The following is a 15,399-nucleotide window of genomic DNA, read 5'->3' as shown; positions in this document are numbered from 1 at the left end:
TCTTTAAATTGCTTCCAAATTAGTAAAAAAAATATTTGCATGTATTTTCAAAGATTAAGAAAGAAATACATTCCATTAAAAAAAAAAAAAAGTCTAACTAAACCCCTCACCTGTTGATGTGGGAGTTGCTCGAAATGTCCCTGATACCATTTCTCCGAGACTTGAAGAAGAATTTCCACTAGATTTCCTAAGATAGAGAAAAGGAACTTAGGACTCATTCCCCAGATTCCTTGAAAATCGAACTTGAGAGTACAAAGCTTTCTTTGGCCTTAATCCTACTAAATAATTCAAAACACACCAAGTCCTGCTCTTAGAGTAGAGCTTCAAGGATCTGCCCAAATGTTTTCTTTGACCTCCTTTCTCAGAGAAAGTGGGAAACTAACTAAGATCTGGAAATACTTTGTGAAAGTCTCTTTCCTAATTATTCAATGCAGAAATGAGGCCAATGAATCACTAAGAGGAGTGTTCTTGTGAACCGTCTGCTTAACCAACACTGACCACCAATGCACTGGCTGGATGTCAAACACAGCTCAGAACGAGCAGAAGCGTATTCACTGTTACAGGAACTAAAGATACAACAGTGAGGGGAAACAGAATTCTTTCCCTTATACAGACAAATTCTAGTGGTATCAGTTTCAGTCAGATGAATAGGTAAAAATGTAGTATGTTTGATAGTAAGTGCAATAAAGAAAACTGAGATGGGAGAGAGACAAGCAAGGGGAGAGAAACGGATTCAACTTTAGATATGGTGGCAGGAACTGGATCATTGAAAAGATGATATTTAACACAGATCTGAAGCAGATGAAGGAGTGATTCAGTGGAAAGGTGAAGGAAAGGGTCTGGTAAGAAAAAAAGAGCAATTGCAAAGGAAGATAGGCTTTCACATGGAGCAGCAAGAGAGACAAAAAGTCTAGAGAAGTAATAAGAGGGATGAATCATTAATAACATCACAGGCATGTTATATCCTAACAAAGGTCGATAATTAAAAGTGGGGCTCACACTGTACTGTTGTGATCTCCTATCACTGTTTAAGAACTTGCCATTATGACAAAGGCAAAAGGGCTCCTGAAGAACAGAGGCATTTTTGAAACAGAAAAGGATCTAATAGAAAAAGGAGGTTGAGAGTTAAGAGAAAGAACTCATTCTATTTTAGGACTTTCAAAAAACAGTAACACATAGCAAATCAGTGCTTCAGTGTAGGCTCACAATACATGCAGGCTTAATATGATGTTGATTTGTCCTCTCAGGCTTTGCTTGTATCCCTGGGCGTTTAAACACCTGCACTCTGATCTTTGTGGATACTTCATTGTTCACTAGAGGTTAATTCATCTGAAGCTGGACAGAGTCTTCCCTTTATTACCCAGCAGTGGCCACAGAAAACCCTGGAGAAGCTGCTACTAGTCCTGGGATGGTATTGCATGTACTACGGCATTCTGTACTCACTTGAAAGAGCTTCTTTGAAAGATAACCAAGAAGAGCTACGATGCCAGGTCAGACCAGGCCCCCACTTACAGTACTGTAAAAGGATGCCCTACACAACTCTCACAGAGGGAAGCTCAGGTTCCCAAGAGGGTTTGTTGAGGTCACAGAAAACAGTCTCCACTGTGGAATTCATGCTGATTTCAGGAGTGTCCGGCTTCGTTCAGTACACAACAGGGGGCATGAACTACCTGAAACCCCCTTGTGTCAATTTCAGAAATGCCTTGCACATAGAAAAATAGCTTTTACTTCAAAAGCATACGAGTTTAACTTAATAAGGAAATTTGAAAACATCGCCTAATTTCCCTGCTCCCTGCAAACAAAATGTGGAGAAAAGAAGGAGCCTCACCCTCCGTGAAAACGGCCCCTTTTCTGTTCCTGCTGAATCCGTATGTTCTCCAATCTCAGCGGACTTGGGATGAAGCCAATCTCACAGCCTTCTTTCACCAGCCTTCCTATCCACCAATCATTGTTATATTTCTGGAACACAGAAACAACGATGCTATCAATTCACTTATCTTCACATTTATTCATTTCAGGGGGCCAAAAGAGGAGGCACTATGTTATATAACATTATACTGTACCATGTTATATATACAAACACTATTTATAGTATATTATACCATATTATATATATCTGGGGGGTGGTGTCCAAAGAATAAAGCAAGCTTTCTAGTCCAAAAGCCAAGATAATTAATACTTGAGGGTCTGCAGGCCATATGGACTCTGATGCAACCACTGTAACCTTCTGCTGTAGTGTGGAAGCAGCCACAGACAGTATGTAAACACGTAAGCACGGCTGTGCTTCAAGAAACCTTTTCTTTCTGAAAGACAGCAGGCTGGGTTTCAGCCCATGGGACACCGTTTGCTAATCCCTGGGCTAAAGTCAGGTCTTAACGTTCGGATTCCTTTGGTCCTTGTCAAGAAGCTCTTGCCACATCTTTGGGAATAGATTTTATAAGGATAAAAATGCACCACTGTAATTAGAACTCTGGAAGACAAGACAGACAAGTCTAAGATGAAATACACTGAACAGTCTGTTATTTATCAAAAGCTTTGAGGTAAAAATTCCACCGTAGTATCTGTATTTTACTCTCTCTGGGGAAAAACAATATAATCTTCCAAATACAGATTTGCAAATCAAGGTCCATCTTATTACCTGAAGAAAAATAAGCCTACTCTCACAAAGACTAAGCATATTTTACATAAGTGGAATTTTTGAAGTAATCTCCAAGTGACCTGAAATCCAATAGGAATGAAGGAATTTCCATTTAAATAAAGTTCCAAGACATGTAACTTTGGAAAACAAACCCACACAAAGGCTTCAGTCAATATGGGGTGAACATGGTCCTATTTGATGGGCCAGCACAACTGCATTTGTAATGACAGATTTGCTGAGTTTGCTGACTTTTAAAAAAAATGCACAATATGACAGCTGCAAGTTAAGTTTTATTTGGGGGCAAAATGAGGACTATAGCCCAGGAGACAGCATTTCAGATAGTTCTGAGAAACTGCTCCAAGAGGCAGTAGAGGAAGGTCAGAAAGAATACATTCAATCAAGCACAAACAGAAGCTTTCTGCTAGTCATAAGGAGCAGTCATCATTAAGAAGGAATTTAGTGCTTTTCTAAATATGAGGAGATATAAGAATGGGGCTCATAAAATTGGCTCCTGAAAAATACTTAACTATCTGAAGACAGTTATGGCAGTTTTTCCCAGAGCACAGAGTGCCTCATTTCTGCTCTCCACTTTCAGAGGGTGTTGAAAATCAGCAGCTGCAGCAGCACATGACTTAATCCGGACAGAGGCAGATGGCAAGCGCCCGTGTTGTTGTTGTTGTTCAGTCGCTAAGTCGTGTCCGACTCTTTTGGGCTTCCCTGGCGGCTCAGTCAGTAAAGTACCCATGGCAAGTACCAGTTTGTAGTTAACAAATCTTAGGGCAGAAGGCATGTTTAATCCAAGCTACCTGCCTCAAGGGAAGGTTTCAGCTAGGTGATTTCCAGAAAACAGACATTAGTCCTACTGTTTACATCCTCCAGAGATAATTCCAAAAACTTTCTTTATTGTCTTTATTAATGTCAGACAAGGTAACTCTCTCTCTCTTTGATCCAGGAAGCATCTCATTTTTTCAAAGCGTAACTCTATATGGTATATTTTGCTTAGCTCACAGGACAGTAGAATTTGTATATGACATTGACATGCTGGGAAGGAGAAATGGATATTTCCACTGAATCATCAAAGCACGAAATTTCGGGTGGCTCTGAGTAATTCTGAGTAACAGTTATATACTCAAAAGCAAAAAGATATGAGTTAGAGATTTGGCCTTTGTTTTGCACACAGCTCCTACACAAAGCACACATGGCAAGCAGTCTGAGCCGGCACTGAAGAAATGTGAGTCAACCTAATATAAAATCTTGAACAGTCTAGGCCTCAATTTCTCCCATCTTTCCATCTTTTATTTAAGGATAACACTCCTGAAATAACAGGTCTATTTATTTTGGAATTAACAAAAGGCAATGGGACCCCGTTAGAATGTTTGGTGCATGGATTTGGAATTTAAGTTTTACTGTGGTGGGGACAAAACAGACAGTGAGTCATAGTTTCCCACAGCTTAAGTTACCTCCTGAAATCAAATTAACCCACCGGAACACTAACTTACTAACTACTACCCAAATGATCTTAAAGGGGTTCCTGAAATAGTTGATGTAACTTCCCAAGATGTTTTACTTTCTTCTGCTGCTGCTGCTGCTAAGTTGCTTCAGTCGTGTCCGACTCTGTGCGACCCCATAGACGGCAGCCCACCAGGCTCCCCCGTCCCTGGGATTCTCCAGGCAAGAACACTGACTGGGTGGGTTGCCATTTCCTTCTCCAATGCGTGAAAGTGAAAAGTGAAAGGGAAGTCACTCGGTCGTGTCCGACTCTTAGCAACCCCATGGACTGCAGCCTTCCAGGCTCCTCTGTCCATGGGATTTTCCAGGCAAGAATACTGGAGTGGGGTGCCATTTACTTTCTTCTAGGAAATAGCTAAAGCACAGTGAAAATCTGACTCAATGTTAATGAAAGTCCTTTGAGCCACTTAGAGGAAAGTTACATTGTACATTCAAGGGCTTAAATCACTGGTCATTTGGTGTATGTGATAAGGACTGCTGTAGCTTTTCTCTACTTTTAAGCTTTTCATTACTGATAAAGTACAGAAAATAGAGCATACCAAATGGCCTTTGAGGTTATGGATGAGAGGAAAGGCTACAACTCGATTATAGAAATATGTTCACGTGCATTGATGTTCTGGGAGTACATGCCAGCTTCCTGGCAAGGTCACGTTAGTGCTATTCCAATTCTTCTCATTTTGCTTTCCTGAAAATGATGAGCACTTTCTCTTCCTAAGATGTTTCCTTATTTGAGATCTCAAAATCTGAAAACAAGTGGCTCTAATCCATATAGGATTACCAGCTCAACATCATACATCAAACTGCCAGGCAAGGGAAAGTCACTGGTCGAGGAGCATATAGATCAAAAAAGCAACCAACAGGACAAATGGAGATGATTGATGAAATGGAGGAAAAACAATAAAATGCATCAAGGTGGGGATGCAGGTGTGAGTAGTATGCTTGGAATATCTGAGGACTTCTTTTACTGTTTCAAGTGTTGCTTCTCCTTGGAAACAATGGGAATGAGCAACTAATGAATATGGTTTGGTCGTTTTTGATGAGAATGATGACACAAAGTCAACCTAACCACTCAGGTGTTAGGGCACATGTTTTGGGTTGAGAGTCCTTGTCTTTCGGGCAAATATGAATATCCTCATGTCATACATGATCAAAAAAGCAGAAGAGGTCAACTCGATGCTTCCTCAGTTTCTCATAACCAAAACTATGAGTACCTAAACTCATCTTTTCCCCTATCTGTTATAATAACTAAGTATTCCCCTTCCTATCAAAGGTCTGCCCCATCACTTGGGGTCCGGATCCCAGGCTTCCTGACTACCAAAAACTTCCCACCTTTCCCATCAATGTCTCTCCTTTTCTCTCTGTTAACAGGCATGGACACATATTCTGATAGCTCCCATCTTGAAAGAAAACCTCTTTTGACTTCATACCCTCTTCAGTCTACTGCCTGGTCAGTGTCAACTCCCTTGGAAGCATGGTCTGTGCTTGCTAAATATACTTCCTAACTCCCCTTCTCTCCTTATCACACTGCATCCAGCTTTCATCTCCAAAACTCCAGACAATGGTCCCAGCGACGTCCACGCTGCTGACCACTGTGTTGCCAACCCAACGTCCATTCCTTTCTCCTCACCTTAGGTGACATGTCACAACATTGGCTGCAGCTGGTTGCTTCCTCCTTTTGAACACACTCTTCTCTGTTGATGTCCATGAATTGCTCTGCCCTAGTTCTCCTCCCATATCTCAGGCTTCTCCTTTTCAGCTTCCTTATTTGCTGAGTCTTTTCATGCACCCCACCTTTGCAGGATGGAATTCCTTTGGATTTGATCCAGGGCTGCCTTCTCTCCTCCTTCCCCTCTGTCTTTAGATGACTTCATTCATTACCACAGCTTTACATGCCACCTGGATAAACTAACGATCCAAATGTATATCTTTGGCCCAACCCCTTCCTTTGAGCTCCAGATTCTCACATCTAACTTCCTACTTCATTTCTCCTTTGATATGTCCACTCCCAAATTCCCTTCCCATCTGTCCTCACCCCACCCTAGTCATATCCATCCCAGCTGCTCAATTCATAAACCTTGATTTCCTTGATCATCTTTGATGTCTCCCTCAATCTTAGCTCCTACACAAGGTCCATCACCAGCACTCTTCATTGAATTCCCACAGTATACCTCAAATGTAGAGAGAAATAGTTTTCTCCATCTCAATAGCACCAGGATGGCTCAATCCCATTATCCCTCATCTAGAACAGCTCTAACGGTCTCCCTGATTCCACACTTCTCCCACTCCAATCCACTGTCTCTCCAACAGCTAGTTTTATTTTAAATGCGTGATAATGCAAGCAACAACCTCAGTCTTCTAAATCTCAGTGAGAAGGGATGGATTTGGAAGCCTTTCCAATTAAATGAGGCAAAACACTGGCAGCTCCTCAGGGCTCCTCTCCGTTTAGTTTGGCTCAGAGCTGATTTCTGCCCTTGATTGTGTGGCAGGTTAAGGCATGCATCCTACATTTACCTCTTTTATGTGTAGAAAATCCTTCGCGTCAAAGGAGATGGCTGTGCTTGGAACAGGCACATCCTCGTCCAAGGCACCACAGTAGCTCACATTCGTCTTCACAGCAAATGCTACGGGTTTAGACTAGGAACAGAACCATAGAAGAAGGATGAAGGGAGGAAGACGTGGAAGGTTTTTCTAACTGAAATGTAGAATCAGATCACGGAGAGTACCAGGCAGTAAGAGAAATCGCTTTCCAAAGAGGGATCTCAATTGGGTTTCGCATTTCCAGGCAGCACTAAGAAATCTGCAGAAAGGACTCTGAAAAGGATTCTGTCCTACTCACTCAACCCTGTTCCCCTCCTGTCATACTTTCCAACATTCCAAAGAATTGTGCCCCAGAGTCTTGGGGAGAGAAGGCAGAAGGGGCAGTCTGCTTTGTCCTTTAGTCATAAAACTTAAGTTTGTTATTTTATTTTCTGAAGTATGAGCGTCCTTTTACTCTTTTTACCTCTCTTTGGCTGCACCATGAGGCCTGAGGGATCCCAGCTCCCCAACCAGGGATTGAACCTGGGCCCTCAGCAGTGAGAGGATGGAGTCCTGACTCCTGAACCACCAAGGAATTCCCATGTTTATTATTTTAAATGATAACAGATACCCACATCTTGGGGTACAGGAAATGTATGCTGGGTCTTAAAGGAAAAAGAGGTGGAGGGGTAAAATAAATATTGTTGAAATAGCCTCAGATCTGAAAACCTGCAGGATCCCATTCAATAGAATATCTTGTCCCAGCAGGGAAAAAAAAGGCCAGCCCGGCCAGGGCAGACAGGGAGGGCGGAGCCGTTTACTCATCACGTCACCTTCTCCCTAGCTAACAAAACTGCTTCTGAAACTCTTTTTAGACAAATTCCCCTGCAGCAAAGTGCTCCTGGGCGGCTGCAGCTTGGCAGAGGCTCAGCCAACCTCCAGCTTCAGCTGACAGCACTGCTGCTGACATCCGGGTGACCACAGCAGCCACAGGATAGACCCTGAGAGAAGACTAAAACAGGAATTAGCCACGCGAGAACACACCAGGTTCCTGCAATCCTGGGCTGCTCTATTCTAGAGGTGCTTAGTCTCTCAGTCGTGTCGTGAACCCATGGACTGCAGCCCACCAGGCTCCTCTGTCCATGGAATTCTCCAGGCAAGAATACTGGAGTGGATTGCAGTTCCCAGCTCCAGAGACCGGGCTTGGGTCTCCTGCACTGGCAGGTGAATTCTGGCGAATTCTGTACCACTGGCAGGCTGCTCTGCTATGGGCTCATTTCTTCAAGCTGGGAACACACCTGGGGAGCAAGAGGGTCGAAGCAGGACCTGAATTTGGGTCCCGCTGACACCGCACTGCCTCCAACCCGCTTCCACCACCTGGCACAGATATCACAGGTGTCAAAGCAAAGGAAGACACTTCCTGAGCCTGCCTCACACTCCTCTTCCCACTCTTTTAAATATTTTACTGTCAAAATAGAAAAGGGAAGGAGTTCACTTTATTTGATCTTCCATTTTTTTTTCCTCCTAAAACTTGGAAAGACTGGATCAATATGCCTTAGGAGTCTATCATGAAGGGCAAAGAGGAGAGGCTGACCAGCAATCTGTTATGTCCATTACTGTGAATAAAATTTCATTTCAAAAAAAGGGTCTGTGCTTAAAAAAAAATGTCTGAAAAACATAGCACGGGAGATCTCTAGTGACTCATTCAGTTCTAGCATTCAAAAATGCAATTTGTTCTTTGTTGCCTCCTATAGGGAGGCCTGACGTGCTGCAATTCATGGGGTCGCAAAGAGTCGGACATGACTGAGCGACTGAATGAACTGAACTAATGGGGTCTTCTTCCTCTGGAATATCTGAAGGTCTCTTTCAGATATTCAATAATCTGAAAGCTTATTCAACAATCATTCAATAATCAATAATTCAATAAAAGCAAAGCCTTTTATTGCTCGATTTTGCTGAAATGCTAATTGTTGCTCAAAGTTCTGAACAGGGAAGGAACTTGAGGTGGGAGACTGAAACCAGGGGGGAAGGATAGAGACATCAACAGTGCAGAGACCAGCTGTGCGCCTGCGGCCAGTGATGAAGGCTACTGTCATGGAGAACGGGGCGGGCAAGCTGGTCCCTTGAGAGGCTCTCTGCCAACTCCCGGAAGGGCAAGCTGGGTATGGTCCACAATCACCAAGATCGAAGATGACCAAGAGTTTTCACCACCCAACCAAATGCAAAAGGAAACTGAAAGGGTCCAGGTCTCAGGATACCACTCCCTGAGAGTGTTACTATCAGGGGTGAACAGACGAGGGCCTGGCAATCTGGTGCCTTATCGGGACAATTATAAAGCGATTATTCCAGAGAAATGTGATGCAGGGGAAGAGCAGCTGATACCTGCTGAGCAACATGCCACTTTGGAACCCAAGAGGGGCAAGAACGTCACCTTTGCTCTCTCAAGCTGGATGGCCGCCTGCTGCTCCCTCTCCTGCCGAATCGCTTCCCGATCCTCTTCCAAAGAGACATCGGAGTCAGACGGCCTGCTTGTGTAGGAGTCCGCTGAACCCTGGAAAGGAAAACCCGGAGTAGCCTGAATGAGATGATGTGGGGTGTCTTACGTCATCAATTCCATAACGGCCTCCTGGAATGAGTTCTTCTCATTTGCACAGAATCTGATGCATACGCTCTGTGCCTTATTGCATTAATGTAGATGCAGAATACAGTTAAGCATCTGAGTAATTCGGAAGGTAGCAATGTTGTAAAGGGAAGTATTTTGACTGGATTAAGTGCTAGAAAGTAAATGGCAATGAAAATTATGTGATATCCAGCCCCAGTTCTTCTGGTTCTGTACTATCTTTATATTAAACCCATACTACTTGTGGAACTGAAGTTTCATTCCATTCTCTCTTTTATATATAGATTTGAAAGAAAAAGAGACTCAGCCTATTGCAAGAGCTAAATCCTGCCCATATCTTAAATTACAGATGATCAATTTGTCTAAGATTTCAACACAATAAAGCAGAAACCTGCATTAGTAAAATGACTTTCCAGTTCCAACATCAACACTGTTGAATAAGGATGTCCTCAACTGAAGCCCATGCCTAGAAGGGCTGTTTGAACAATGATGAAATCCAGCCTGATTCATATGGTCAAGGAATTGGGGGCTGCAAACATCGCCTGGTGCTCATGCCATAGGAGGCAATGAAAACCACATCAGCTAAAAACAAAAACCAAACACCCCAGAAGTTTGCCTTCTGCTTGCTAAAAGAACACCATCCTTACAATCTCCTTAAGCTGGCATGAGAAGTTGATATTTGTGTAGATGATGACATTTACACAGAGGAGGTATTGACAGGACTGGTGTATTTGGCATGTTTCATAAACCAGGCACAGAAGCATATACCTATCCATATAGCTGAGAATTTGCTACCCACTGCAAAAAAATAACGCTAAGGATGGTTGACTGCTGAAATGGGCCCTTTAAAAGTTTTTTCTAAACTTAGAAATGTTAGTGTTTGTTTTTTTAATACATTATTTGTGAATTTGCTGCCCATAAAGGCAGCTTTGTCTCAGCAGGGGGTGTCATTTTAGCTGGGGTAGTCTGTTCCACCATAAAAACAATCCCAGCACAGATTTTTCCAGTAGCCAAGAACAATAACTCCTGCTTAGAGTTTTATTAGAATGCTGAGGAAAATCCCAGTTCTAAATTCTAACTCTGCAACCCACTTTTGAAAACTTTATGCAAGTTATTAACCACTCCAAGACTCAGTCTTCTCATCTGTAAAATAGTAGTCACACAATAAATAGACATTATCATTCCTGTTTCCTAGTGCTGATATTTCTACTATGACTTAAGAAAAAAGTTAAGAGACTCTAATCATTTTCAACTCACTTATAATATATATGCACAATAGCCCATCTTGAAATGTATCTGTTTTATTGTATTTACTGCATAGAAGACATAGTTTTCCCCCCAGTTTTATTGAGATATAATTCACATATAACACTGTGGAAGTTTAAGGTGTGCAATGTGTTGATTTGATACATTTATATACTGAAAATGATTATACTGTAAGTTTGATAACTGCAGTGAGTCCAAATCCGTGCACTCTATGTACTGCTTTGTTTTTTGTTTTTTAATTTTTACAATACTGTGCTGGTTTCTGCCGTACAACAATGTGAATCAGCCATAACTATATATATATATATCCCCTCCCTCCTGAGCACCCCTACCCCATCCCACGCAGGTAGGAGCGCCAAGGTGGACTCCCTGTGCTATACAGCAACCTCTCATCAACCATTCACCCTACACATGGTAGTACATATATGTTGATGCTACTTAAAAGTGCCCTTTCCAGAGAAAATGCATTTGCTAACCAAATAATAGTCAAATTCCTCTGTGCAAATCTACTGGGGGAAAATCTGGACCTTCAAAATAAATAAATACAGGATGACAATTTTATATATACATTCATTGCTTTAAAAGGAGCTACCTTGAAATCCTTTAAAATGAGAGTTTCTCAGAACAAAGCTTTTGTCCAAATTTAGGTATACCTGCACAAAATCCAGAGTAAGAGAGAAAGGAAACAATGTTTCTAAAGAATATATGTAACCAGTTTTGTGTTAGTTCCAGGCAATGCTTTGCTGAAGTGTGATGTCTGCGGTAGACCAATTTAAGGTGTTAGATGTCTGGACTATAAAGTGATTACGATGTGGGAAGTCAGGGAGGAGGCACTTGTTCTGAAAACACGTTGTGGAGAAGGCTAATGATTATAGTTCACAAGAAAGCAGGCTGCCCACTGGAGCAATGAGTCAAACAGCTAAAATACACAATCCACTGTTGACACTAGGAAATGGCTAATTTCCTGAAACTGCGTTAATGACTTTTCAAATCCTGGCATTCAATCATCTGCACACACAAGAAGTGACTCAAAGACTCCTGCAAGTCCACTTTATTTTGAAATGTGAACAAGAATTTCAAAATTACTTAATAAATTCTACTACTGCCAAAAAATGTAAAAGCGTATAGTATTCTAAGAATATTGGTAGAAGGAAAAATAAAGCACTGTAATATTTACTTTCATAATTACAGTGTCATGGAAGGACTGATGCTAAAGCTGAATCTCCATTACTTTGGCCACCTGATGTGAAGAGATGACTCATTGGAAAAGACCCCGATGCTGGGAAAGATTGAAGGCAGAAGGAGAACGGGGCGGCAGAGGATGAGATGGTTAGATAGTATCACCGGCTAAATGGACATGAATCTGAGCAAACTCCAGGAGACGGTGAAGGACAGAGGAGCCTGGCATGCTGCAGTCCATGGGGTCACAAAGAGTCAGACACAACTGAACAACAATGACAACAATTCATAGCATTTACTCTGGATTTTGTTCTTTCCTTCATTGATATCCACATTTCTTTGAAGGTGGAAATCATTGCTGCTGACTCTCAAGGTCCTAGAGATAGCAGAGGTCCAATGTCAAGAGCCCAAATTTGGCCCATGGACATGTTCTGCTGATTTGGCAGGGGACTAGTTTCTTGCGTCTATTTATTCTTGTTTTATTTTGTTTTGTTTCAACTGCTCGATTTTCTATCAAAGTATAGATGAGAGAAAAAAAGGAAAAATAAAAAGAACCTAGGTTGTTCACAATGGCATGGAGAGAAGCAGAGAGCCACGGAGAAGCAAGAGGAGACTGCCTTGGCTGGACTAGATCAAGGGTGGGAAAGGAAAACGGGGCTGTAGCGGGCTTGGTAGGACCGGAGGGTCAGGATGAGGGTTCGGAGGGTGGGGTGAACTGCCCAGCTGCTGCTGCTAAATAGCTTCAGTCATGTCCGACTCTGTGCGACCCCATAGATGGCAGCCCACCAGGCTCCCCCATCCCTGGGATTCTCCAGGCAAGAACACTGGAGTGGGTTGCCATTTCCTTCTCCGATGCATGAAAGTGAAAGGTGAAAGTGAAGTCGCTCAGTCGTGTCTGACCCTCAGCGACCCCATGGACTGCAGCCTTCCAGGCTCCTCCATCCATAGGATTTTCCAGGCAAGAGAACTGGAGTGGGGTGCCATTGCCTTCTCAGGAACTGCCCAGAGGTCTACTTAAATCTTTATGATCTGGAACAGGCAAAATGCAAGAAGAAAATAATGCTAGATGCTAAGAGAACAGAACTAATGATATACAGGTTACTAGCTCTGGACAAAGCTAGAAATTGAAGCCCCATCAGCTTTTTATTTTCCAGAATTCCACTCTATAAAATGGGCAAAGAGCAAGCTATACAAATTATCGAGTAAGTCTAACCTAGGGTGTTAACCCATGTGTAAGAGGCACGATGGAGGCTAGCACCTCAAAAGTTCCTATGCAGACACCATTGCAAGTCACATCTTTAACCTCAAAGAATCAACTAACCTGGGAGGAAAAGAAACAAGTATCTCTCTATATATAAATTAAAAATATATATATAATATTCTGTACATGTGTATATATAAAAGTCATTGTAAAAGCCATAAAATAATGCATCCTAGTAAATATCAAAAGAAAGAAACATATATCTTCCTATTAACACAAGGCCCAGATTTTTTCCCCTTTTATTCAATATTGAAAACAGATTACAGACTCACACCTTTCATAAATCTTCTTGAGTACAAAACACAAGCCCTATAGAAGCACTGAAAAGTCAGTTTACTATTGTCCTGGAAGAAGGAAAGTGACGTCAAGTCAAATAGTGGAAGGGCTCCTCCTGCTCAGAGAAAGAGGCCATGAGCTAGATGGGAGAGTGGCTGTGGACTCTGGGCCAGGCCATATTGGGCTTGACACTGCTATCCATTCTTACTGGCCTTGGGTCCTGGGGAACTTATTTTAACTTTCTGAGTCTCAATTTCCTCCTTTGTGGAATGGAAATAATAACACAGACCTCGCAGAGTTTCCCAGTGTTTGATTTGAGATGGAACAGCATTTCTTTTACCATCATGAGGATGATTCCTGAAATGCCAACAAATAATCTTTGACTCACTAATTAAACTTTCTGGCAGCTTTTCAAATTCAATTTTTGGCTGCCTAGAGTTTTAGGATTCATATCTTGTTCTTTTTTGCTTTCAGTTCAGTTTAGTTCAGTTCAGTCGCTCAGTCGTGTCCAACTCTTTGCGACCCCATGAATCGCAGCACGCCAGGCCTCCCTGTCCATCACCAACTCCTGGAGATCACTCAAACTCACATCCATTGAGTCAGTGATGCCATCCAGCCATCTCATCCTCTGTCATCCCCTTCTCCTGCCCCCAATCCCTCCCAGCATCAGAGTCTTTTCCAATGAGTCAACTCTTCGCATGAGGTGGCCAAAGTACTGGAGTTTCAGCTTTAGCATCATTCCTTCCAAAAAACACCCAGGGCTGATCTCCTTTAGAATGGACTGGTTGGATCTCCTTGCAGTCCAAGGGACTCTCAAGAGTCTTCTCCAACACCACAGTTCAAAAGCATCAATTTTTACATACCACAAAATTCATAGTTTTAAATATACAACTCCATACATTTTTAGTATTTACAGACACAGAAATCTAACATTTGAATATTTCTACCACCTCAAAAAACACAAAAACAAACAAAACAAAACCCTTCTATCCATTTGCAGTCACTCTCCAAACCCACCACAAGACCCAGGGATCCACTTACTTGTCTTGTCCTTTTAAAACTGAAATATATACTTCTTCTTCTGAGTAGTTTTAGTATTTAAATACGTCATTAAATTAGAGCAAGGAGAGGGAGAGTTTATTAATGTTTGATTTTAAAATGCACTAACACTGGACCAGAATCTGGTTATTGTTGGAACTTTTGAGCGTTGTGGTCAGTCCTGGGCCTCTCACTTCCTACCATTCACTGGACATTGACCATCTGTCAGGTTCTGTTGTGAGAGCCATGTGAGAGGAGCTACTTATCTTTTCTGAGATTCTTTCTTCATCTGCAAAATAGGAACGACCCCTTCAGGCTTATTTTAGAGTATTACTAAGATGCCATAGTACAGCATAGAGTACAAGCATAATAATGGCACAAACAAGACCAGTGTGGTCCAAGAGAACTTTCTGCAATGCTGGCTATTCTCCGCGTGGGCACTGTCCACTACGGTGGCCACCAACTACATGTGGTTACGGAACATTTGAAATCTGCCTAGCAAGACTGAAGAACTGCATTGTTTATTTAATTTTTAAGGGTTAAAAATTTTGTTTCACTTCAATTAATTTAAATGTAGATACCCACATGTAAAACTCAACATTCAGAAAACTAAGATCATGGCATCTGGTCCCATCACTTCATGGCAAGTAGACGGGGAGACGGTGGAAACAGTGACAGACTTTATTTTGGGGGGCTCCAAAATCACTGCAGATGGTGACTGCAGCCATGAAATTAAAAGATGCTGGCTCCTTGGAAGAAAAGTTATGACCAACCTAGACAGTATATTAAAAAGCAGAGATATTACTTTGCCAACAAAGGTCCATCTAATCAAAGCTATGGTTTTTCCAGTAGTCATGTATGGATGTGAGAGTTGGACTATAAAGAAAGCTGAGTGCCGAAGAATTGATGCTTTTGAACTGTGGTGTTGGAGAAGACTCTTCAGAGTCCCTTGGACTGCAAGGAGATCAAACCAGTCCATCCTAAAGGAAATCAGTCCTGAATATTCATTGAAAAGACCCTGATGCTGGGAAAGATTGAAGGTGGGAGGAGAAGGGGACGATAGAGGATGAGATGGTTGGATGGCATCACCTACTC

At 42.1% G+C, this 15,399-nt stretch overlaps 1 protein-coding gene across 1 annotated transcript in view; it reads right to left on the bottom strand.

Annotated features, from left to right (window-relative positions):
- Window positions 1-1,837, bottom strand: part of CACNB4 (calcium voltage-gated channel auxiliary subunit beta 4) — a 49,536-nt gene extending 47,699 nt beyond the window's left edge. Inside the window, exons 1-2 of the mRNA XM_061438018.1 lie at window positions 1,829-1,837; window positions 111-187 (exon numbers count right to left, since the gene is read on the bottom strand). The gene's annotated coding sequence lies outside the window, so the exon portion shown is untranslated. The remainder of the gene's footprint in view (window positions 1-110; window positions 188-1,828) is intronic.
- Window positions 1,838-15,399: the final 13,562 nt, after the last annotated feature.

Source organism: Bos javanicus, chromosome 2 (assembly GCF_032452875.1).
Source record: "Bos javanicus breed banteng chromosome 2, ARS-OSU_banteng_1.0, whole genome shotgun sequence".
Taxonomy (NCBI): Eukaryota; Metazoa; Chordata; class Mammalia; order Artiodactyla; family Bovidae; genus Bos; species Bos javanicus.
Note: the sequence above shows the minus strand (reverse complement) of the source record. Positions and strands in the feature narration are given on the sequence as shown.